The sequence below is a fragment of the Lacerta agilis genome, chromosome Z, assembly GCF_009819535.1.
Source record: "Lacerta agilis isolate rLacAgi1 chromosome Z, rLacAgi1.pri, whole genome shotgun sequence".
NCBI lineage: Eukaryota > Metazoa > Chordata > Lepidosauria > Squamata > Lacertidae > Lacerta > Lacerta agilis.
Window position 1 is genome coordinate 6,750,337 of NC_046331.1, and position 24,901 is coordinate 6,775,237.

Sequence of the window (24,901 nt, forward strand, 5' to 3'; positions counted from 1 at the left end):
CGGGGAGGATTTTGTAAAGGAATGGAGAGGAGGGAGGACCAGGAGAATCTCTGCTCATTGTCTGTCTCTGCTGACAGGACTGCCTCCTTCTGGTCACATTGGGAACTGACACTCGCCCAGCAATTCAAGCTGAAACATCCAGCAGGAACACCATGAAGGCAGCCCACAAGGACCCCCTGGGATGGGGCTTTGCCCATGATCTTGTTCGAGCACTCCACGAGGGTGTTGCGAATGTCCTTGGCACAATACAAGGTAGCTCAGTCAATGGAGCATGAAACTCTTATCTGCAGGGTCATGGGTTCGAGCCCCACATTGGGCAAAAAGATTCCTGCATTGCAGGGGGTTGGACAGGGTGGCCCCTCATGGTCCCTTCCAACTCTACAATCCTATGATTCTAAGAGATCTGGGACTTGATCAAGCTGAGACACTGAGTGTAGGGCAGGCTCTCTACCTAGACCGCGCCCAGCTTGGTAGCTGTCAGCACAGGGGTCAGTGAATGCCTGCCGCTGTCAAAACTCTGGGAGAGGCACCTGTAGACCAAGTGTAGGCACAACTCCAGCTGGTCGCGCAAGGCATAAAATTCCTCAAACAAAAATCGCAGCTGACTCTATTCACTTAAGCATCTGCTTTTGAGATGCCCCAGCAATCAACAAAGCATATGCTTTTCATGAGCACTGGAAAACTAGTTCACACTTGTGTGTACACATGCACACACTGGATATATGGTGCTGCCTAAAGAGGACTGTGCTAGGGAGTCCTGGCAGCCTTAGTAATCTGATGGGGGGTGGGTGGGTGGGTGTGATAACAAAAGTATAATAAAATGTGCAATATTCCTTGGGGAAATGATCTCCCCTCTGAATCATTTGATGCCTTGAGCTGACTTTCCTACACACACACACACACACACAGACACACACACACACACACACACACACACACACACACACACACACACAGTCCCTTAGTGGGGAGGAAAGGGGGTGCGGTTATGCCTTCCTCTCATCATAAATTGCATGCAAATGCCTTTTGTGCCTCTGCGCCTATATATGTGAGTGCCTGTGTCTTTCACACAAGCAAGCACGGGGTCCAGAGAGGACCTGTGCCTTTAATTTGCCAACACAAAACTACAGAGTCTGTGCCTTGAAGGCATCCCATTACAGTGGAATGAGCTAAGGATCTACTCAGCTATATAAACCAGCAGAAACTGCTTACTCCAACCAGAGTTTGCCTTACTGTCAAACATTCTCCCTCCCTTCCTCTCTTTCCCCCTCTTTCTCTCTCTGACTTGTCCCGTCTATACCATAGATGGGACAAGTTTTCTGAATTTTTTCCCTCAAGACAGAAGGGGACAAGAGTAAAGGATCCTATTTATCCCCTGGAGACCTGACACAACAGGAGGAACTAACACATATCAAAGGCAAGCAGGTAAGTCTTCTCTCTAACATTGAGCATGACATTTTTCAGGGGATGGAAAAGTGAATGTGTTAAAATAGGTTCCATTTTTTAATGGTTTTTTTTTTTTTCCTGAGTTGCTGAAGTTTGGACCTGGAGATGCTTTTGAGGTTACTAGGTGATATAGATATAGATGATATAGATACAGATACAGCTTATAGATATGCAGAAATTTAAAAGTTTGTTTATTATGTGTAATGCCAGATGGGATCAGATCTGCGTTTCTATGGTGTTTTCAGTGGATGCATAAATTAGCCAATGAATGAATGAGAGATGAAGGCATGCTAACGGAGGCACACACACCCCAATTAAAGTAGCAAAGCAAACACACAATGAAAATGGCAAGTGAGGATGGGGAGATAGGGGGGGTCATTCATGTTTCTGAGACTTCAAGGGGTGATGGAGATTAACTGATAGCATTGGGAATGTATCCTTTTAAAGATGCAAATGAACCTTGTTCATTGTAAAGAAAGAAAGAAAGAAAGAAAGAAAGAAAGAAAGAAGCCCATCTTGGGTTCAGCTGTGGATTCCAATTTCTTCCTGAAATGTGTGTGCCTGCCTTCCAGACCAAAAAATGTAAAGGCAAAGTTTGGCATGTATCTTTCTTTCATTTGGCTATTGAAAACAGAGGGTGATCTGTGCCAGAGGATGAAAAATGTTTCTCTTCTCCCACCTCTCCACAGCTCTTGAAGCAAACTGTGTTTTTTTTTCCACACTGAGCAGCCTATCACTCTGATAGTTTTATTAATCTCTACACTTTTCTGTGCACCAGCTGGCTGAATAGTGCATTTGTGCAAGCATGGGATCTCATGAGTTGAATGAGAAGAAAAACCGGTCTGTAACCCTTGGCTTGGCTGAGTAGCTGGATCTAACTTCTCAACTTGCCGGCTACATGCTGTTGTATAATATCTTTCAGGACAGGCTGTAGGTTTTTATTAATGGAACATTTTCTTTCTCGCTTTCTCAAGTACTTGTGTTATGTAGTATTGATCTGAGGCTGGCTGGTCCTATGTGTTTTCATTCAGAAGCTATACCCACTGGGTTGGATCCAACAATTCTACTTGGAGTAGACCCATTGAAACTATAGGACCTAAGTTAATCATGTCGGTGATTTTCAATGGGGTCTGCTCTCCATATGGCTAATATTGTGTTCAGAAGGGCTTACTCTCGCCTGTGTGCTTAGGCTTACAGTCTTAATTCAGATCTATCTCACAATTAAAAAGCATCAATGCTGTGAAATGCACTTTGAAGATTGCACTGAATTCTGCCTGAAGTGAAAGTTGGAATCTTAAAGGAAGCTATAATAGGGTTTTTGATAAGCAGCTTTTTTCACAAAGGAGAGGTTGTTTTCACCTATTCATAGATGAACCCAAAGCTAAGCCATTTAAAGTTGTATTCCTAACTAAACACCCCATCAGACATAACAGAAAATGTGTCTGAGGAAATGCCTGAAGGATCATGTTGCATCTACCACTCAGTCCCATGGGAGAGAGAGCAGTAGCCTGACATTATGCGCGTTTGCTCCCAAACTAACTCCCGCTTTGCTTAATATAATTACTCACAATGAAGTAAGATTAGATTCACAACACTGCAGTCTTATACACCACGGATGGGAAACTGGTTTCAGACTAAAATAATAATAAAATAAAATAAAGCTCCCCCACTCAAACTGCACCACCTGCCTGCCTGTGCAGGAGAATCCCCCCAACACTGGGAGGTCATTCAGCAAGGGTAGGTGGGACACAGCAGTGAGGCCAGGTGGGGCTCTAGGGCCAAGAGACCCTCAGCAGCAGGCAGGGTGGGATGAAGATCCCTTGCATGGAGGTGCCTGGTTTGCGCCCCCTCAAAATCATGTGCTCAAGGCCACAACACCCCTGCTGACTAGTTTCAGTCACACTTCCTTCTCTGTTCTCCATCCAGGCAACAAAAAGGCACCATCCAAGTTTAAGGACATATCCCAGCTGGGGAGGCAGAGTCGTGTGTGTGTGTGTGTGTGTGTGTGTGTGTGCGTGCACGCGCTCAAGGTGGGTATGATGTAAAGCTGGGAAGGCGATGTGGCTGGGAAAAAGAAATGTCACTGAGGACAGTGGCAATGGTGGCCTCCAACTAACGAGGTCTAGAGGACTGCATTTGGGAATAAGTCCCATTGAACTCACTTCTGAAAAGAGGATGCACCAAGGACATGCATCAGAATAGGCTGTGGGTTGTGCACGAGAAAGCACATGGGACACACCAGCCAGATTGCACCACATTCCGCTCACAGCCCTCCTTGTATCAGCTCCCACTTTCAGCATCCCCTTATGAGGAAGTCTGGACACAACCCAGCCAGTAGAACATTTAGGCTTCAACTTGACACACAGTTACCCGGGAACAAGTGCTATTGAACTTAGTGCAGCTTACTCCTGACTGACTAGACTTGCCTGGGACTGCCAAGAAACTGCCCGGATGCGTGCACTTGCAACTCCCCCCCCCCCCCCGCCTGCCAGCTCCCATTTCACTACTGTGTCTTATTTCATCCCTTTGCAAGCACACACAAAGCAATACGTAGTGCTCCCAATGGCTATCGTTTTAAAGCAACTGGTAAATTATTTATGGCGCAGTCTTGGATCAGTTTAATGTGCTGAAAGTATAACTGGTTCCACTTTTGCTGGGGAGAAAATGCAACCCACTAAAACAGGCATGTCCAACAGGTAGATCATGATCTACCGGTAGATTACTGGATGTCTGTGGTAGATCACTGGCTCCCCCCAAAGAAGCTCAACAACTTTGGCTCCCCTTAAAAAAGCTAAACATTCCTGCCGCCCTGCACCCCAAAGAAACGGGGCTTTCCTCCCCCTGAAAAAGCCCTACAACTTTGACCCGAACCCCTAAAAAAGGGCCTTCCTCCTTCCTAAAAAAAGCTCAACAATTTTGACCTGAACCCCCAAAAAGGGGGTAGATTACTGCCAGTTGTTAACACTGTGAGTAGATCAGTCTCTTGGGAGTTGGCCACCCCTGCACTAAAAGAAGTAGTTTTAAATACTGTAATCTGAAGAGATAAGCATTGGCAGGATGGGAACTAACCTTAGCTGAGAAACAATTTCCACACCTGGATACCAGAGGTGGAAGATAGGTTTACAGTGAGACCTCTCCTCCTTAATGGGGTCCCACTCTCACACAAACAATCAATGTTTAGCAGGGGGAATTACAAAACTCTTCAGGTTTAGAGAGTTCAGATTGTGTTGCCCTGAAGACTGTAGATTAGTTTATCTATTCAGTAGTACAGCTGGTCAAGAGGCCAGGACCATTATTTGTGCAGCAACATCCAAATGTGTAATCAGCCTACCTATTGCCTAGGTAAATTGCCCTGGGAAATGGGGTGGGACAGATAAGGAGGTGATGGGCCTACCTTTAGATCAGGGTTTCACAAACTTGGGTCTCCAGCTGGTTTTGGACTATAGCTCCCATCATCCCTAGTTACCAGGACCAGTGGTAAGGGACGATGGGAATCATAGTCCAACAACAGCTAGAGACCTAAGTTTGGGAAACCTTGCGTTAGATGCATGATTGGGTCAGAGATTGCCTTTATGGTCCTTCCAGCTATGCAATTTGGTATGTCAATTGATACGTTAGAAGATGCAAACCGAACAACCCTCCTAGGTGGGACTGTTCTGCCAGTGTATTAGTCTGCATGTTGAGAGTGGTCCCTTCATGTAGAAAGCTAGCACATCAAGAGAGGAGTTATCATGTTGGTTCTTCTTTACGTGCTAATTTGCTGTGTGTCAGGAGATTCTGAAGGGAGGGCAGGGAAGGGAATAAGAACTTGAGAGGGAATAAAGTAGCTGTGATCAATTCCATCATTTTTCAGACTTTAAGCTTTTGGCATGAATGGAATCTTCTGGTGCATACAGAATCCACAAACTGGTTTAGTATATATCAGATTCAGAAACAGGATGTGAGCCCTAAAGATTTTGCTGGATGAAAAGGCTAGTGAGAACCTCATAAGCCTGTAAGGCTAGAAACACACAATTTGCTTGTTGGATTATAAATCCTCTCTGCTTTCTAAAGCTTAAAAGGGATTTGCTTTAGGTTTCTGAAAAACTGTAAGGCTATATTTCTTATACTAATTTATTTATTAATTTTCTATCCTATATCTTCATCCAAAAGAGACCATATATTGGGGTGGGGGAACCTTTTTTGCCCAAAGGCCACATGCTTTCTGGGTAATTTTCTGGGGGCCACATACCAGTGGTGGATGGGGCCAGAAGGAAAAATAAGCAGAGCAACAAATGTGAATTTTACCATTACACAGCAGACTGGTTTCTTTACCCTCACACATCCCTCTCTGCCCTCCACCCAGGCATGTAAGAGTCATGATCAGAGTTAAATTCCAGCAAAGAAAACAAAAGAGGGATGTGAAGTGAAGTCAGTGAGGGGAGTGACCTGGGAAAAGCAGGTGTGGCTGTGAAGGGTTGTGTGGTCTAGGAAGATTCTCCAGGTGGCCTGAGGTTCCTCAACCCAATCGGAAATTATGTCTTGCAATTTCATAATTGAGGGTCAAGGAGGTGGGAGGATGTGAGATGAGGTAAAAGAAATAAGCAGAGTGGGGTACTGTAAGCTCTAGTGGGGATTTGGCCACAATCTTCCAGAGTCCAAGAGAAGTATTCTTAATATCTGCTCCCAGACATTGGAACTCCCGCCCTGGAGAAGCCAGATTGGCTCCTTCCTTGCTGTCCTTCCCCTGGCAAGTGAAGACTTTTGCTCCAACAGGCTTTTGGGGACTGGCTGCTTTTAATTAAAGGGCTGGGGTTGTGCTGTTTTTATTGTAATTCTTGGTATGTTTAAACATATTTAATATAGTTTAAACAGTTGTTGTTGTTGTTGATGTTGTTTAGTCGTGTCCAACTCTTCATGACCCCATGGACCAGAGCATGCCAGGCACGCCTGTCTTTCACTGCCTCCCGCAGTTTGGTCACACTCATGTTAGTAACTTCGAGAACACTGTCCAACCATCTCATCCTCTGTAATCCCCTTCTCCTTGTGCCCTCCATCTTTCCCAACATTAGGGTGTTTTCTAGGGAGTCTTCTCTTCTCATGAGGTGGCCAAAGTATTGGAGCCTCAACTTCAGGATCTGTCCTTCCAGTCAGCACTCAGGGCTGATTTCCTTCAGAATGGATAGGTCTGATCTTCTTGCAGTCCATGGGTCTCTCAAGAGTCTCCTCCAGCACCATAATTCAAAAGCATCAATTCTTTAGCGATCAGCCTTCTTGATGGTCCAGCTCTCAATTCCATACATCACTACTGGGAAAACGATAGCTTTAACTATACGGACCTTTGTTGGCAAGGTGATGTCTCTGCTTTTTAAGATGCTGTCTAGGTTTGTCATCGCTTTTCTCCCAAGAAGCAGGGGACTTTTAATTTCGCGACTGCTGTCACCATCTGCAGTTTAAATAGTATATAGTTTTAATTCTATCAATGTTTAATTGTATTTTAATGATTGATTTTCCCCCCTATTTTTAGCAGTTCTTGTTTTCATCTGTAAGCCTTGAATCCCATCAGGGGAAAAGGTGGGATATACAGGTATATATTGTAAGCTGATTAGTCCTTCTAGCCCAGGATGCCCCGATTAGTAGACAGCAAACAGCACCTGAATGGAACAGCATCTCTTCCCTACTGCAGTTTCCAGTAACTAAGCCATGTTTCAAAAGCAGCTGCTGAAGTTCAGAAGGCAACAGGAGGGAGTTGGATGAAGTTGGGTGCAGGTAGCAACACAGCAGATGTGAACAGGTGCTTGACTAGGCAGAACCTGAGATAAGTTAGTTAGTCAGACTGATGATTAGCCTCTGCAGCTGAGTATTGGCAAGGGTTGATGGAAGCAGGTTGATTTAGGGAGGTAGTTGTGTCAGCTGTCTAAGTGCTAAATCTCCTCATGCTGCTGTCTTGAATAGGGATGGGGAACATGCTGCCCTTCAGATGCTGCTAGACTAATTTCCCACGCTATATTCTACTTGTTGCTCCTTCTTTAATTAGGTTTATATAGGAGAGTTGGAAGGATGGAAGCTGGAGCTATCCACTTCCACCACCACTTGTCTCATTCACATATTACTAGTATTGCATAAAAGGGTAAATAAAACTGAGGTTTCGTTGGTAAAGAAGAAAATGTTTTTATTTATTTATTTACACTTACTTCATATTTCGGACGCGGGTAGCGCAGTGGGTTAATCCACAGAGCCTAGGGCTTGCTGATCAGGAGGTTGGTGGTTTGAATCCCTGCGACGGGGTGAGCTCCCATTGCTCAGTCCCAGCTCCTGCCCACCTAGCAGTCAAAGCATGTCAAAGTGCAAGTACGTAGATAAATAGGTACCGCTCCAGTGGGAAGGTAAACGGCGTTTACGTGCACTGCTCTGGTTCACTAGAAGTGGCTTAGTCATGCTGGCCACATGACCCGGAAGCTATACGCTGGCTCCCTCAGCCAATAGAGCGAGATGAGTGCTGCAACCCCAGAGATGGACACGACTGGAACTAATGGTCAAGGGTCCCTTTACCTTTACTTCATATTTAGAAGGGTGACTTTGAATTCTAAGTCAGCATGGTGGAGCTACTCTCTCATGGCTGCCTCCTGCAAGAGAAGAGGAAGGGGCGGAGCTTGTGAGTTTGGCAGGAAACCACATAGGGGAAAATACCCTATCTCTTGCTCTCAATGCTGCCCTCTGCTGACTGGAGGCTTGCAAGGTTGCTTACACCTAACATTCTCAGGACATTTCTGACCTTAGGGATGCATGGTATCGTTTTGACTAAAGGTGTCCAAATGGACTTTGAATTGAGGACGGGAGAGAAATTAAGCGTGGTTCACATTCTAATGCAAACCTGCTTCATCTGCACTTCATGAAGTAACGCACAAACTTAAATGCGTCTCCCCTGAATTTTGCAAAACTGTTCCTCAAGACTTCCTTCCCCAAAAGTGGATCGCTCTGGTAACATGGCATTTGGAGGCAAGATGGAGATGCAGGCAACACTAGCGAATTCCCTACAGGGAACACCCTGGTGAAGCAGCACCAAGCAAGATTGAACCCTCCTGTCTATTGCATGGCTGGTGGATGGGGAAGGAGGAAGCTCCTGCCCCTATGTTTAATTAGGGTTTTAAAATCCTATTAAACATTAGCCCCACACCCAAAGTGATTTGAGGTTGGTTCTTGGATTCCCCACGTTGGCCTGGGTTGGGTCAAGTGGGTGGGGGGCTCTGCACAGTCTTAGTTTTTTTGGAGCTAGAGTTTGACACGGACATGGCTGCTAGGCAAAAATCAACTTCGACTGCTAGTTCAAAAACCAACAAATATCAGAGGGAAACCTGAGAATGAAACAAAAATGAACAGGTTAGTGACCTATTTGCTGGTGAAACCCAAAGCTGTTGACAGTGAGGAGTAATCTGCTTTGTATTCAAGGATGCTCTCAGGTTTGGCCACAGTATTTTCTTCCCCTCAGACTCTCTTTGTCAGTGGCAAATGTTCTCCACATGTGGGAAAAATTAAGAACCAGGCACATGTCCAGGAAATCCTGAAATATCCCCCCTCCCCAAATGTGATGTAAATAAGCAGGAGAGTGGGGAGTTCCTTGGCCTGACAAGAGGCTGTCTGTCTGGCAAGCAGGATGTGTGGGGAGGGTGCGGGAATGGGAGGTGGGTTTCAGTATTGCTTTCTGAGGAGCTGAAAGGAGACTTGACATGTCTTCAGCCATAATGAGTAGGCAGAGCCTGCCATGTCCATCTAATTAAGGTTAAAACACACATTTCATTATGCAGAAACCTGATCGCCCTTTCTCTCATGAGAATGTTTCTTGTTTGATTAGAAAATGCTAGGGAGAGCTTTAAGGACTTGCAGCTGGAATTGGTGGCAGAGGGAGACCTCTGTGTGAATAGACTGGCCTCATTCACATCAGAGGCAGGGTGTTGTTGTTTTTCAGTCCAAGGGCCACATTCCCTTCTAGGCAACCTTTCAAGGGCCACATGCTAGTATTGGGCAGTGCTAGAAGCAAAAGGGGTGGAAGGACAAATGTGAACTAACTTACACATCCTTCTCTGTCCTGCAGGCAGGAAAGAGCCACCACCAGAGTTCAATGACACATTCTAGCTAGCCAAAAGGAGGAAGGTGCAAAGGAAGGCCAGTGAGGTGTGTGGCCTGTGGCAAAGGGGTGTGACACGAGTGATAGGGGGTCATTTAACTGGCCCAAGAGCTGCCCCCAAACTCAGCCACCCGCTTAGCGAGTCCCTGCGCGCTGCACTAAACTGGCGCAGCGCGGCACGGCGTGGGGACTTGCTTCCGCGGTGCTGGAAATCGTGTCTGCGCAGACGTCGGAAATTGCAGATGCGTGCGCTCATGTGCAATCCGGCCTACTGAGGGATCTCCACTGGAGTGAACTGGCTCAGGTGAGGTAAACCTTGCCGACCCCTGTCCTAGGGCTTATGGTTAATGGTTTATCCAGGAGAGCTAAACCATGACTCAAGTTCAGTTGATATGCTAAGCCAAACAAGCATAGTAGCAGGATGACTAAGGAGGAGCAAAGTGCCCCCAGCCCCCCATTTTGTGCTAAGGAATTCAGGCTAGTGTGAGATCCCTCAAGCTTGGACTCAGCTACATTAGTCAAGAAACAGTGTTTAGAATACGTTATAAACATGCAACGCCAGATGACATGCCGGAAAGGAAAGGAAAGGAAAATCTAAGCAATCTTCCATAGTGTGTGTTCCCCCCCCCCACTCTTGTTATAACGATTCAATTTCCGACTTATTTATAGTGGGGGTTTTCTGTGTGTAGATCCACCCAAGGTCCATTCTTCCAAAGCAGAACACTGCTATCTTTTCCATATGGATATTTGCTCACATAAGGCTGCTTCCATTGATTTGTTCATCTGTTGCTCATGGCTAAATGCATATTATAGTTTCCTGCTTGCAAAATCAGTGGTGCACTTGGGGAAGGAGTTCAGGGCAGAGGTCCAGGGCAGCACTCAGCTGATTGAGCAAGGACGGGCTTACCACATTTTGAATTAAGTGCAGAAATGCATAGCACCATCATAGAGAGGGTCCAAAGGAGGTAATGTAAAGTTATTCTATTGAGTGTTCTGGGACCTTTTTGCATACAGATGCCCTATTGTTGAGCTACATCCATCACTTAGGCAAAGAAAAACTTTTTACACCATCATCCAAACACTCAAACATGATGGAACCAACAGGCAAGAGCTGGAACAATTCTGTTCATTCCCTGTACATTTAGCGAGACTGGTGACTAGGAGTGGCCGCCGAGACCATATAACACCGGTCCTGAAAGACCTACATTGACTGCCAGTACATTTCCAAGCACAATTCAAAGTGTTGGTGCGTCTCCACCCCCATCGCTCAGCCCTGACACTGAGGTCCTCCTCTGAGGGTCTTCTGCTGGTTCCCTCACTGCAAGAAGTGAAGTTACAGGGAACCAGGCAGAAGGCCTTCTCGGTAGTGGCGCCCACCCTGTGGAATGCCCTCCCACCAGATGTCAAGGAAATAAACAACTACCTGACTTTTAGAAAACATCTGAAGGCAGCCCTGTTTTGGGAAGTTTTTAATGTTTGATTCTATTTTTAATATTCTGTTGGGAGTCACCCAGAGTGGCTGGATATAAGCAGTGGCGTACAGAGCCGCTTTGCCACCTGGAGCGGCAAACACGGGGGCATCCCCTAGGGGCGAGGTGCCGCACCGTAGCGCATGCGCGTTGTGACGTCACAACGCATGCATGCTACAGAGCACAGCCCTTCCGGGCTGCCGGGCGCAAGCAGCAGCCATATGGACGGGCTGCGGGAGCCAGCCCGTGCGGCAGCTGCTCACACAGCAACTCGCAAGGTTGCCGGATGCAAGCATCCACACAGACGGGCTGCCTCAGCCTGTCCGAGTGGCAGCTGCTCGCGCCTAGCATCCAAGACAGACTGCGCAAGCGCAAGCAGCCTCCACTCAGAAGTGGTGCAGGGCAGCGGCTTGGGAGTCGCGGGGGGTGGTGCAGAGTGTCACCCCCCTCCAGGCTGGAACAAGGGTGTGTGCCGCTCTCAACGCCCCCACCTTGCTACGCCACTGGGAATAATAATAATAATAATAATAATAATAATAATAATAGTAGTAGTAGTAGTCATGTAGCCAGTGCATTTCCCTCCAGACATTTTGAACTCCCAACATACGCAACCAGCATGGCCAGTGGTCAGTGAGAGTGGGAGTTATAGTCCAGATTTGGAAGGTACCACAATGGCTAACATTGTTCCTTTTTTTTTTTTTTTTTTTTATAAGATTTTATTATTTTCTATTAAGACAAAGGGAAAACATAGCATAAACAACAACATTCACAATATAAAAATACAAAATACAATACATAAACACAACACAAAAACATAATCAAACAATCACAATAAAAAGAAACATATACAAACCTTTAAACTAACATTTATCCTCTTACTTTTCTTGTTACTAACTTCTCTATTTTGAGGGACTTCCCCCATTCCCTCCACTGTCTTCAAATTCATATATATCTTCAAGGTAGCTTTGTATCTTGTTCTATTCACATTAACTCAATTTCTAATACACTTTACTTTGCTTAATCATATCTTAACTTTAACACCAAATCTTAACACAATTCCTAACAATTAAATTTTTCACACAAAAATATCTTACCAACAATTTTATCTAACATATATCTACTAAAGCCGCTATTCTATTTAATTCTGCTCAGATATTCAATTTTACTGTTTTGACTAAATAATCCTTAAATTTCTTCCAATCCCTTGACACCTTCTCCTCCCTCTGGTCCCGGATTCTGGCGGTCAGCTCTGCGAGTTCCATATATTCCATCATCTTCATCTGCCATTCTTCCACCGTTGGTATTTCTTCGCCTTTCCATGTTCTTGCCAATAAGATTCTAGCTGCTGTTGTGGCATACATAAAAAACACTCTATCCTGACTGGGTATCTCTTCATTGGTTATGCTCAGGAGAAATGCCTCTGGTTTCTTACAAAAGGTAACCTTCATTACCTTCTTGAGTTCGTTATAAATCTTATCCCAGAAGGCATTTACCGCTGGGCACAACCACCACATATGAAAAAAGGTACCTTTCGCATGTTTACATTTCCAACATACATCTGACATTTTGGTATTCATCCTGGCTATCTTAACTGGTGTCAAATACCATCTATAAACCATTTTCATTATGTTTTCTCTTAAACTATGACAAGCAGTAAATTTAATACCTTTTTGCCACAATCCCTCCCAGTCATCCATCATAATATTGTGTCCTATATCTTTCGCCCAATTTATCATTGACGATTTAACCAGTTCATCTTTCGTATGCCACTCTAGCAAAAGATTATACATTTTGGAAAGGTTTTTAAAGTTCGATTCTATCAGTTCTGTTTCCAGTTTTGATTTTTCTACTTGAAAACCAACTTTTTTGTCCATTTTGAATGTTTCATATACCTGATGATAATGCAGCCAGTCGGGGACCTGACTTTTCACTTGATCGTAGCTTTTTAGCTTAAAAGAGTCCCCTTCCTGCTGCAATATGTCCATATATCTTAACCAATTTGCAGACATGTTCGGTCTCTTGTAGGCCTTGGCCTCCACTGGAGAGATCCATCTAGGGGTCTTTCTCTCTAACAAGTCTTTGTATCTAGACCAAACCTGGTATAAGGATTTTCTAACTATATGAGACTTAAAAGTTCTGTGGATCTTAGCCTTGTCATACCAAAGGTATGCATGCCAACCGAACATATTATCATACCCTTCCAAGTCCAATACATCAACATTTTCTAGTTTGAACCAGTCCTTTAACCAGCAAAAGGCCGCTGCTTCGAAGTAGAGTCTTAAGTCCGGCAGGGCAAAGCCTCCTCTCTCTTTAGAGTCTGTTAAAATCTTAAACTTAATTCTTGGCTTTTTGCCCTGCCATATGAACTTTGATAAGTCCTTTTGCCATTTCTTAAAACAATCCAGTTTGTCCAAAATTGGTATGGCTTGGAATAAAAACAGCATCCTTGGTAGGACATTCATTTTTATCACGGCAATTCTTCCCATTAACGACAGTTTCAATCTTGTCCATATTTCCATGTCTTTCTTTATTTCCATCCACAGTTTTTCGTAGTTGTCCTTATACAGGTTCAAATTCTTGGTTGTGAGGTTGATACCTAGATATTTTACTGTTTTAACAAAATTGAGGCCAGTGCCTTCCTGTATTCTTTGAATTTGTTCTGCACTCATATTTTTTCCTAAAACTTTGGTTTTCTGCTTGTTTAACTTGAAACCAGCTACAAGTCCAAATTGTTCGATTATTCCCAAAGCTCTGGGGACACTGCTTTCCGGTTCTTGCAGGGATAACATCAAATCGTCTGCGAAGGCGCGTAGTTTGTATTCCTTCTCTCCCACACGAATTCCTTTTATCTGTTTGTCCTTTCGTATCATATTTAGGAGGACTTCCAGGACCGTAATGAAAAGTAAAGGGGAGATAGGGCACCCTTGTCTTGTTCCCTTTTCAACTTCAAACTCCTCCGATATCACACTGTTTACTATTACTTTAGCTCTTTGCTCTGTATAGATGGCATTAATGCCATTCAGAAATTTTTGACCAACTCCCATCCTTTCCAAATTCTTTTTCATAAATGTCCAAGAGACTTTATCAAATGCTTTCTCTGCATCAACAAACAATAGTGCCGCATCTGTATTTATGTTTCTCTCCAGTTTTTCTAAAATGTCCACAATGATTCTCGTGTTATTACTAATTTGTCTTCCTGGCAAGAAACCTGCTTGGTCTCTATGTATATAATCTTTCAACACTCTTTTCAATCTTGTAGCCAATATATTTGCAAAAATTTTGTAATCCACATTCAAAAGGGATATTGGGCGATAGTTTTTCATTTGAGTCTTATCAGTATCTGGTTTTGGAATCAGTGTGATAAAGGCTTCCTTCCACGTCTCTGGTGCCCTATCTCCTTCTAGTATCTTGTTGCATACTTCTCTTAGTGGCTGCGATAGCCAGTCTTTCAATGTCTTATAATATTTTGCTGTTAAACCGTCCGGTCCTGGAGCCTTCCCCAATTGCATGTTATTTATCGCATCTTCTATCTCCTGTGTCGTTATTGGGTGGTTGAGAGTAACTAGTTTTTCCTCTGGGACCTTTTGCAATCCATTCTTTTCCAGAAATCGGTCAATTTCTGCTTCATCTATCTTCTCCTCCTTGTACAGTTGCTTATAAAATCTTTGAAAACACCATCTGATTTCCTCAGGTTTCTCCACGTTTTTTCCGTTTACTACCAAGGTATTGATGACATTTGCCTTTTGTCTTTTCTTCAATTGCCAAGCTAGTAATTTTCCACATTTATTAGCCGATTCAAATGTTCTTTGCTTCATCATTTTCACTTTCCATTCAATGTCCTGATTCATTATGTTGGCATATTGGGATTGCAAGTATTTAATTTCTTTTTGGATTTTGACACATCTGGGATGTCCTCTTAATTCTTTTTCCTTTTCTTTGATTGATTTCAACAATCTCTCCATCTCTGCATTTTGTTGTCTCTTCTTTTTTGCTTTTTCGCTAATGAGAAATCCTCTCATTACAGCTTTACTTGCATCCCAAGCAATTCTTTTCTCCACTTCGGAGCTCCAATTTATCTGAAAATATTCTTTCATCTTTTTCGCCGCTCTTTCCACTAGCTTGGTGTCTCTCATCAAAGCGTCATCCATTCTCCATCTAAAAGAGTCCTTGGAAATCATTTTTAAATTTAACTGTACAGGGTTATGGTCTGAAAGAGTTTTAGGGCCAATTTCTGCCTTTTGTATTTTTGGAGCCAATTCATTCGATATCCAAATATAATCTATCCTCGACCATGACTGCTGAGGTTCGCTGAAGTATGTTGCCTCTGTATCTGTGGGATTTTTTAATCTCCAAGAGTCCACCAAATTCAAATTATCCACCATTTCGAAAAAAGTCTTTGGGAGTTTCCCATCATTCGTTAATTTGGTTCTTTGAGATCTATCCATTAGTGTGGAAACTGCACCATTAAAGTCTCCAAGGCAAACTAATTTGTAATCCAAATAGTCCAACAGCAGATCATGTATTTTCTTATAAAAAATTGACTTTCCATCATTTGGTGCATAAAGTCCCAGAATCAAGAATTTTTCGCCTTGTATGTTAATTTCAATTGCGATGTATCTCCCTTCTTCATCTTTGAAAAGCTGTCTTGGGCTATATTTCTCCTTTGCGTATATCACTACTCCTCTCTTCTTGGCCTTATCCGATGATATAAACTCTTGGCCTAATTTTTTGTTCTGTAGTAATCTTCTATGACGTCGGGCTATGTGGGTTTCCTGTAAGCATATTATATCCAAATTCTTCTTTTCTATGCTATAAAACACTCTGCGTCTCTTTGGTCTCTGATTCAATCCCCGGACATTCCATGTCATTAACTTGAGCGCCATTTTCCTTTCTCTAGTCTTCTCCTCCAGTTGCTTCTCCTATCTTGTCTTCCTCTGGATCCTTGCCTGGGCTGGGTAGGCTTGGTGGTGGTCCCGGCGGTGGTGGAAATACCTCTGGAAACCTGTAGAATTGTGCTGGGTCGAGTGGTGTGCCTTTAAATTGTTCCAGGTGCTTGTCCAAAAACTTCTGCTTCTCCGCCAGGGACCGTATTCTTATCTTTTTTCCTTCAAACGTAAATGCCAGGCCTTCTGGAAATTCCCAACTGAAGGGGATTTTCCTTTTTCTAAGCTCAGTTGCCAAATCGTTGTAGGGAACTCTTTTGTCAAGGAAAAATCTGGGGATGTCCTTATAAAAAATTACTTTATTCTGCTCAACCACCAGGTTGTTTCTATAATGCAAGTCCAGAAAGTAGTCTCTGTCGTGTCGATCGTGTAGCACAATCAAACAGTCACTGACTGTTTTACTGCTTTTCTTTCCTCTGGAGCCTCTTGGACCAAATCTGAAGGCCTTCACTATGCGTGCTGAGACGTTGATTTCTTCTATCTCCCAAAATCCTGAGAATAACTTCACTATGTAGTCTTTTAGGTCTTCCCCTTCCAGTTCTGGAAGATTTCTTAGGCGGATGTTGCCCTCTCTTTGATGTAGTTGCAGAAACGCGAGGGACTCTTCAACAGACCTCTGTCGTGATCCAATACTCTCTATCTGTTCCAAATCTAAATTGTCCAATTTTTCCTCTACCTTTCTTATTTTTTCCTTGACCACTTTAATTTCCTCTGAGTCCTTTTTCAAGGTGGTCACCTCTTGCCCAATCCTATTAATCTCTTCTCTGTTCTTCCTTACGTTCTCCTCAATTTGTCCAATGGATTTTTCTAGGGTCTGCGTAGAATTTTTAATGTCAGCTTTTATATCAGCTTGTAATTTTTCTATTGCTGAATTCACTGCTGTATTTCCTGATGAAACTTGATCTTGTGTTTGCTTCAACCCGTCAGTCACGCTTTTCAGTCCTGCTGCAATTTCTGCAACACTAACAACTAATTTCTCCATTTGTTCCTGTAGAGTTAGGGAAACAGAGCCTTTTCTTTTTTCAGAGCCAGTTCCTTTTGATCTAAGTTCCATTCCTTGTGGGCTCTGTAACTGTAATCTCAAGGTCACTCCAGTTTCTGTAGTAACAATCTCAGACATTCACAGCAGAAGGCCAACAGTCCCAAAAGTAAACACCAGGTGGCCAGCAGCTCAATCCTGAGAACAAAGAGGCTGCTGAGCCAGGAGCCCACACCAGTCCCGAAAGTCCAACTTTTAGGCAAAGAGTTTTAATTTTCCAAAATATAAGTTCCTTAAAGCCAAGAAGGGCCCATTTTCATGTAGCCCAAGTCAGTCACAGTTCCTAACTTGCAGTGTTACCACCACAGTCCACAAAATAACTTGTATCTGGTTACAAAGAAGTCAGAATGTCTCCACTGGTAAACAGTTACTGAAACACCAACAAAGGAAAAAAAATGGCAACAATATATCACAGCCCGCTACTGACCCGGAATCCTAATCCAGAGGGTGAGGGGCGTCTTCTTTTGCCATATCAACTGTTTTTAAGTCTTTAAACATCCTTTAAACAACTTTTAATCAACTTTTAAAAAGTTCGCAAAACTTTTCCGTTAGTCGCGGCTTTGATCTTTTAGCGCTACCAAGCTCGCGCAAACAGTTTAAAGGGAACAGGCTTCCTTTTGCAGTTCCTCTGTAAGCAGTGCTCTTAAAACTTGTAAAAATAATCCAATTCTTTAACTTACAGAGTTTCTTTGGAGATTTCTATGCAGGAAGTGCCGGGTGCTCGAGTCTGGCGGGATCGCTGCTTTGATCCTCCGCAGGCAGACGCTTCTTCAGTCCCGTGCCGGCGCTCCGCTCGCCCGATTTTCCCCCTTACGAGGGTCAATCGGGAACGGAGACGGCACGTCTGGGACCCACGAAGCTCAGGTCCACGGGACGCTCTTCCCGTGGCTTTAAGGGACCCGTGGCGCAGGCACAGAAGTCCCTAAAGCCTGGCGGAGGACGGAGCCGTCGGACTCCCGTCCGCCATTGACCGGCACCTAACCGGAAGTCTTGTTCCGCACACATTCATTCTCATGTGAACAAGGCTCAGGACATTTTCAGAACTCCAAAAATCAGGGGAGAAATCTGAATGAGAAGCCTTTTATAATTATCACCAAATTCAACAAAATTGGGGAAGGTTGCCAGATTCAAACCATTGTTCCTTGTCTTGGCTATGGAAAACAGGATGGTCAGTTTCCCTCCTCTCCTCTCCCTCCCTGCTTCTGACATCCTTTTAAATAGAAACTGTCAGCTTCTCCTTTCTGTAAATCCTTTTTCTCTTAGCTAAACAACATACACAGTGTGCCTTCAATCTCTCTACAGAAGTTTGCCATTTAGTTCCCTGGAGTGCTTCTCTGAATCCTTTCCAACTTGTCAATTCTCAAACTGAAGTCACTACTCAAAAAACAAAACAAAACAAAACAAAAATCTCAATGGTGCTGAGTAAGAATAGGAACATTACTTCTACAGTCTCTGAAATGTTCCTTCCCCTTTTGCTAACTCATTTCACTGTTTGACCATTTATAGTCCCAAACTATTGTTAAGACCCATTGTCATGATCAGACAAATCTAGCTGTGTGTGTGTGTGTGGATAGATAGATAGATAGATAGATAGATAGATAGATAGACTGTCACATTCTGTTCCCTTCTCAGCATAAAACGGTCTTCAAGAAATGTCTGAAATTCAAAAGTGAGGATGCCTTTCAACTCTCTACTGGAAGAATATTCCATAGCATGGGACACTAAATGTCTAACTTCCAGTTGAGACCCTCAGGCATCTATAACACAGGGGACAAGTAGCAGTGCTCCTCCATATGATTAAGCTGCACTATAAGGACTCAGACAGTCCTTAAGGTATTCTTTTATCAACATAAAAGGCTTGAACTTGGCCTGGTAGCATGTGGGCAGCCAGTGCAGATGCTTCTGCAAATGTGTCACAGGCTGCTAGTCATCTGCTCCCTTCAGCAGTATAGCCACTGCATTCTGCAATAGCTGGAACTTCTGGATCAGGCCCAAAGGAAGTTCCAATTAAAGTGCTTTGCAGTAATCCAGCCTCAAGCTTACCTGGGCTGCAGCAGCCAAGTTATCTTCATATGACCAGACAAAGCTGGTAAAAGGCACTCCTACCCAGAGAGGTCACCAGGGCCTTTAATGACAGACATAAGACCACACCACACATTTAAAGCAGCATTAAACATAGATTCCCCTAAAGAAAACTAGGAACTGCAGTTTGTTAAGGGTGTTAGAAGACCCTTAGTCCCTTTAAGGAGCTACAATTTTCAGAGTGGTTTAACAATCAATTCCTCTTTCCTAGGGATGTGCAGGGAGAAGGATGAATGAATATTGAAATGAAAGTTGGAAAAGCTAATGTACTTGGAGCAGCAATGCAGGGAGGGGAAAAGAAGGAACATCTTGTGGGGGGGGGGAGTCAGCTTTTAAATTTGAATTAATTTGGTAGTAATTTGTTTAAACTAATTGAAAATCAGTAAAAATAATAATAATTGGCAATCCCTCTTTCCTAGGGAACTCTGGGAGCTGTGGCTCTTTGAGGTAAATAGAGGTCTCCTAAGAACTCTTAGCTCTCTTTACAAACGATGGTTCCCCCGAATTCTTTGGGGAAGCCCGGACTATTCAAAATGGCATTAATACTGCTTTAAATGTACAACGTGGCCTAAATGTACCTCCACTCTCTTTTATGAGGATGGTGAGTAGATAAGTTTTTCTTCTGATTAATTTCCTGCCTCCTCCTCCTCCTAAATAATTCCTGGGTTGCTCAGCGAGTGTTCCATCCATTGCTTGCTAAGAACATTTCTGTACTAGCGTACTTACATGTGTGGGAAGTTGAAAAAAATCCCTTTTCACCATGCACGAGACCACATAAATGGTTCCTAGAAGGCTTGTGTTAATCTCCTCCACACATCCCCACAGCTGCTTGGCCTAGTTCTGTCAGATGTGGTGAAATCAAAAAATTATCTTCTCTGGGAAGGAGAACGAGAAAGTGGAGATTCAGCACATCATGTGGCAGCTTCTTTCAGCAGGGGGCGCTGGCCCTTTTAGGCCTGCAGGCACATCTGTACTGCTTGTTGTCATTGCCAGTAAAGACTGATATCACTGATTAATTCAGACACAGAAATCGGTTCCATCGTACTGGGCAGTAAGAGGAAGTTAATGGTGCCCACTGGCAGGGGTGGAGTTTGGTTTTTCAAATTTCAGTGGTGCCTTGTGTGAGGCCAAAATTTGGTGGCCTATCCACCCCTTTTCTGGTCAATTCACTACATCATAGTTGTAAATCCCTGCGGCACCCCCTAGGCTCAACTCCCAGTGTGGCGGAATCACTGCTGCCCTAAATCCGGCTGTGCCACTGGGACACTTGGGTTGGAAGGTGTGGAGCCCAGACGTAGGTGAATCTAGAGCTGATGACACAGAGAGTTGAATTCATTCTAGTTTTTCTCCAATAATCCTCCTCCCTGCTGAGTTCTACAGGGGCAGCATGAGACTAAGGAGGAGGAGGAGGAGGCTCTCAGCCAGGGCTATGTCCTGGGCTGGTTGTAAGTAAGAAAGAAGATAAGAAGAGTCTGGCTCTGGACAGAATGTGGTTGGTGGGGCAACAGCCTCTTTGCCTTAATGGACCAGGCTCGGCGGGGTCAAACTTTTCTATATTAAAAAAACCCAGATTGGCTTCATCCAGTGGAACAGCTATTCAGTAAGTGGATTAATAGCTTTTGTTGTTGTTGTTCAGTCATTCAGTTGTGTCCGACTCTTCGTGACCCCATGGACCAGAGCACGCCAGGCACCCTTATCCTCCACTGCCTCCCGCAGTTTGGCCAAACTCATGCCAGTCGCTTCGAGAACACCGTCCAACCATCTCATCCTCTGTCGTCCCCTTCTCCTTGTGCCCTCCATCTTTCCCAACATCAGGGTCTTTTCCAGGGAGTCTTCTCTTCTCATGAGGTGGCCAAAGTATTGGAGCCTCAACTTCAGGATCTGCCCTTCCAGTGAGCATTCAGGGCTGATTTCTTTAAGGATGGATAAGTTTGATCTTTTTGTAGTCCTTGGGACTCTCAAGAGTCTCCTCCAGCACCATAATAGCTAGAACACCATATTAGATTAATAACTAGAACACCATATTAGAAAGGCCTGTAGCATACCGAATAACTACCCCATTTTAACCCGGACATCCTGGAATTACAAAAGGCACCCTCGTTTCTGATTCCAACCCAGGATGTCCTGGAATTTCTTATGGTTCAGTGTTTTTTGTTTGTTTTTTGGTTCTGCGCCTTCACTGACTGGCTGCCATTGACCACCGTCATACACACACAAGGAGGGCCATAGCAATGTACTTATGGAAGCTGGTGCCACTTCCAGAAGTACATCACTGTGGCCCTCCGTGTGTGTGTGGTGGCAGGCAGAGGCGCATGGCAGCAGCCAGCCAGCTGACAGGCATGCGCATGTGTGAGTGAGCAAAGGTAAGGTGAAGTGAATGTGGAAGTGAATGTGGGTGAATAGTGGGGGCAAGTGGGTGGGCATCAGGCATCAGTGAGCAGGTGAGTAAGTGGCAGGATGGTGTGTGTGTGTGTGTGTGTGTGTGTGTGTGTCTGTGTGTCTGTGTCTGTGTCTGTGTGTCTGTGTGTGTGTGTGTGTCCCAATTTGCCCACCTTGAAATATTGGAGGGTATGCTGTAGAATCTGTGATCTGTGTGTGTTTCAAAAAAGAAGTCCCTAGGACTCTGAAACTTAAATATCAGCCTTATGTTTAAACTTCACATTAGTTGCTGCAATTTATTTTGGGTGGTGGGGGAGTACAAAGGGTCACACACACACACACACACAGAGAGAGAGAGAGAGAGAGAGAGAGAGAGAGAGAGAGAAGAATTAGCTTAAATGTCAGCACAGACAGTTGATGTGATTTGGAAATAAAAGCAAAGCAAATTTTAAAAATAAAATAAAAAAAGAATTACAAGGCCTATATGTATGAAAGCTGTAAAGGGCTTGGCATAATTCAAAGTGAAGTCATTGACAAAAAATGAGCTCCCGACCATGTGTAACTTGGCAAATGAACTTTCCAAAGGCATGGTGTTTTTTTTTTTGGTTTTTTTTTAAAAGTTGCAGATCTTTGCCAGTTCCACATATGTCTTTTCTAAAAGGAGGGGTGGTTGGAAACAGGGTGGTGGGGAAACTGGCTGCACATGTAGTTGGGGTGTGAGGAAAACTGATCTGAAAACTCCAGCGTGTGTTTCGGCGGAGGCAAAGTACTGTTCTGAGTTTGTGCTATTTTATTTTATTTATTTTATTTTATTAGAAGTATATCCCACCTTTCCTCTAAGGACCTCAAGGTGGCATACCTACTTTTCCTCCTCCCCATCTGACCCTCATAAAAAACCCTGAGCAGTCGTTTAGGCTGAGAGTGCATGAATGGCCCAGGGTCATCCAGTGAGTGTTATGGCTGAGCAGGGATTTTGAACCCTGATCCCCCAGGTTGTAGTCTGACACTAAACACTGTACCACACTGGCTATTATTAGTTCTGCCAAGGTGGGGGTTGTCAGCCAGGCATCATCACACACACACACACACACACACACACAGCTTTTATTGTTGCTCTGGGCAGGTGCCCCAGACTCTTGAGTTTTCATTGTTTTAGCTGGAAAGAAAGTTATGAAGCGAAATCTGCAGTTACCTTTTAAAGTGGTTTCTGTAAAATGGGAATGACTGTGATGTGACCACTGAGCAGATCCGCCCCCTGGAATTGTGGAATGCTCCCAGCAACAGCATCAGAGTGGGTGCGTGGAATCAAGATTGTCTCCACAATCAGGACCTTTCTACAGAAGGCAGCATTTCAACTACGCAGAAGTCAGAGAGTTCTATACAAACAGAAAACCACATGTGTTTACATACACAGCTCTGGCCCCTCCATTCAGGCAATCAAGAGGCATTGCCACACTTCAAGGGCATATTCCAGATAGGCAGAAACACTGGAGGAAGGTGGGAAGCAGCATCTGTGAGGTTGTGGCCTGGTGGACATGTCACATTCTGCTCCAGACCCTGGGGTTACACACCTCTGCCTTGGAGGAGTAAGCAGGTATTGGACTCCTCCAAGGCAACATCCCTGCTTAGGGGAGCCTGGCAGCCTAATGAAATGTAAGCAATTGATTTTATTGAAGGGAAATTGCAAATTGGGATTTGGTCACTTACACATCACCGAAGAAGAGGACACAAAGGAGGTAGAGAGTAGTCAAAAGTTGCAGGTGGGGAAGTCAGGCTGGCTAAAGCTCAGAATGAGTTCAGGCTTGCAAGGGAAGTTAATAATAATAATAATAATAATAATAATAATAATAATAATAATAATAGGTTTGTTCAGCTATGTCTGAAGTAAGAAGAAGAACAAGCAAGTGGTAGGTCCTCTGCATGGGGAAGACAGAAAAAATGCTACTGGGTGACAGAGAGAAGACAGAACTACTCAACACCTACTTTGCCTCTGTCTTCACCCAAAAGCAAAGTGATGCCCAGCCTAGTAATAACAGAGTAACTAATGTAAGGAGGGAGCTGCAGCCCAATATAGGAAAACAGGTAGTAAGGGAACGCCCAGCTACTTTAAATGAATTCAAATCTCTAGGGCCTGATGAGTTGCATTCAAGGGTACTAAAGGAGCTTGTGGATATAATCTCAGAGCCTTTGTCTATGATCTTTGAGAATTCTTGGTGAACATGTGAGGCCCCTACAGACTGGAGACAGGCAAGTGTTGTCCCCATCTTCAAAAGGGGTGGGGGGGAGAGGAAGACCCAGGTAACTACAGTGGTGCCCCGCTAGACGAAAATAATTCGTTCTACGAGTGTCTTCGTAGAGCGAATTTTTCATCTAGCGAAGCGGCAATGCAGCGCGGAGGTTTTCGCGCCAAAAATCCCCCCCCATCTTGCAAGGCAGCCCCATTGACTTTTTCGTCTTGCGAGGCATTCGTATAGAATGCCGTTCGTCTAGTGAGTTTTTCGTCTAGCGAGGCATTCGTATAGCGGGGCACCACTGTACTGACCTGGAGCTTGACATTGATACTAGGGAAGGTCCTATAACAGATAATTCAACAGTCAGTCTGTGAGCATTTAGAAAAGGATGCTGTGATTACTAAGACCCAACATGCATTTCTCAAAAAAATAAGTCAGGCCAGACCAATCTGATTTCTTTTTTTAATGGAATTACAAACTTAATGGATCAGGGAAATGCTGTGGACATAGTGTATATTGATTTCAGTAAGGCTTTTAACAAAGTTCCCCATTATATTCTTGCGAGGAGGCTGGTAAAATGTGGGTTGAACGAGGTAACTGTTAGGTGGGTTTGTAGCTGGTTGACTGACCAGACACAAAGAGTACTCATTAATGGTTACTCATCATCCTGGAAAAAAGTGACAAGTGGGGTGCCTCAGGGTTCTGTCCCCATTGTTGTTCAACGTCTTTATAAATGATTTGGATGAAGGAATTGAGGGGAAGCTTATCAAATTCTCAGGTGATCAGTAGCTAATGCCGCAGAAGACAGAATCAGAATTCAAAATGACCTTAACAGATTGGAGAACTGGGCACAAGCGAACAAAATAAATTTCAATAGGGACAAATGTGTCCATCTCCAGGTGCTGTTGACAAGCTGGAATGTGTGCAGAGGAGGGCAACCAAGATGATCAAGGGTCTGGAAACTAAGCCTTATGAGGAGCGCTTGAAGGAGTTGGGTATGCATAGCCTGGGAAAGAGGAGACTGAGAGGAGATATGATAGCCATCTTCAAATATCTAAAGAGCTGTCACATGGAATAGGGAGCATGCTTGTTTACTCCTCCTCTGGAGGCTAGAAATTGAGGCTATGGCTTCAAGTTACAAGAAATGAGATTCTGACGAAACAGTTGAAAAAACTTCCTGACAGTTAGTGTATGCTGATTTATGCGAA

At 44.0% G+C, this 24,901-nt stretch overlaps 1 protein-coding gene across 5 annotated transcripts in view; it reads left to right on the forward strand.

Moving 5' to 3' along the window:
* The first annotated feature begins 1,048 nt into the window (after positions 1–1,048).
* The window catches only part of TNC (tenascin C), a 94,686-nt gene continuing 70,833 nt past the window's right edge, over positions 1,049–24,901 (forward strand). For 2 of the 5 annotated variants that reach the window (XM_033137020.1, XM_033137021.1), the window contains exon 1: positions 1,052–1,425. The gene's annotated coding sequence lies outside the window, so the exon portion shown is untranslated. Of the gene's footprint in view, positions 1,426–24,901 lie in introns of all 5 variants that reach the window. The other 3 variants (XM_033137022.1, XM_033137018.1, XM_033137019.1) reach the window with 3 other exon arrangements.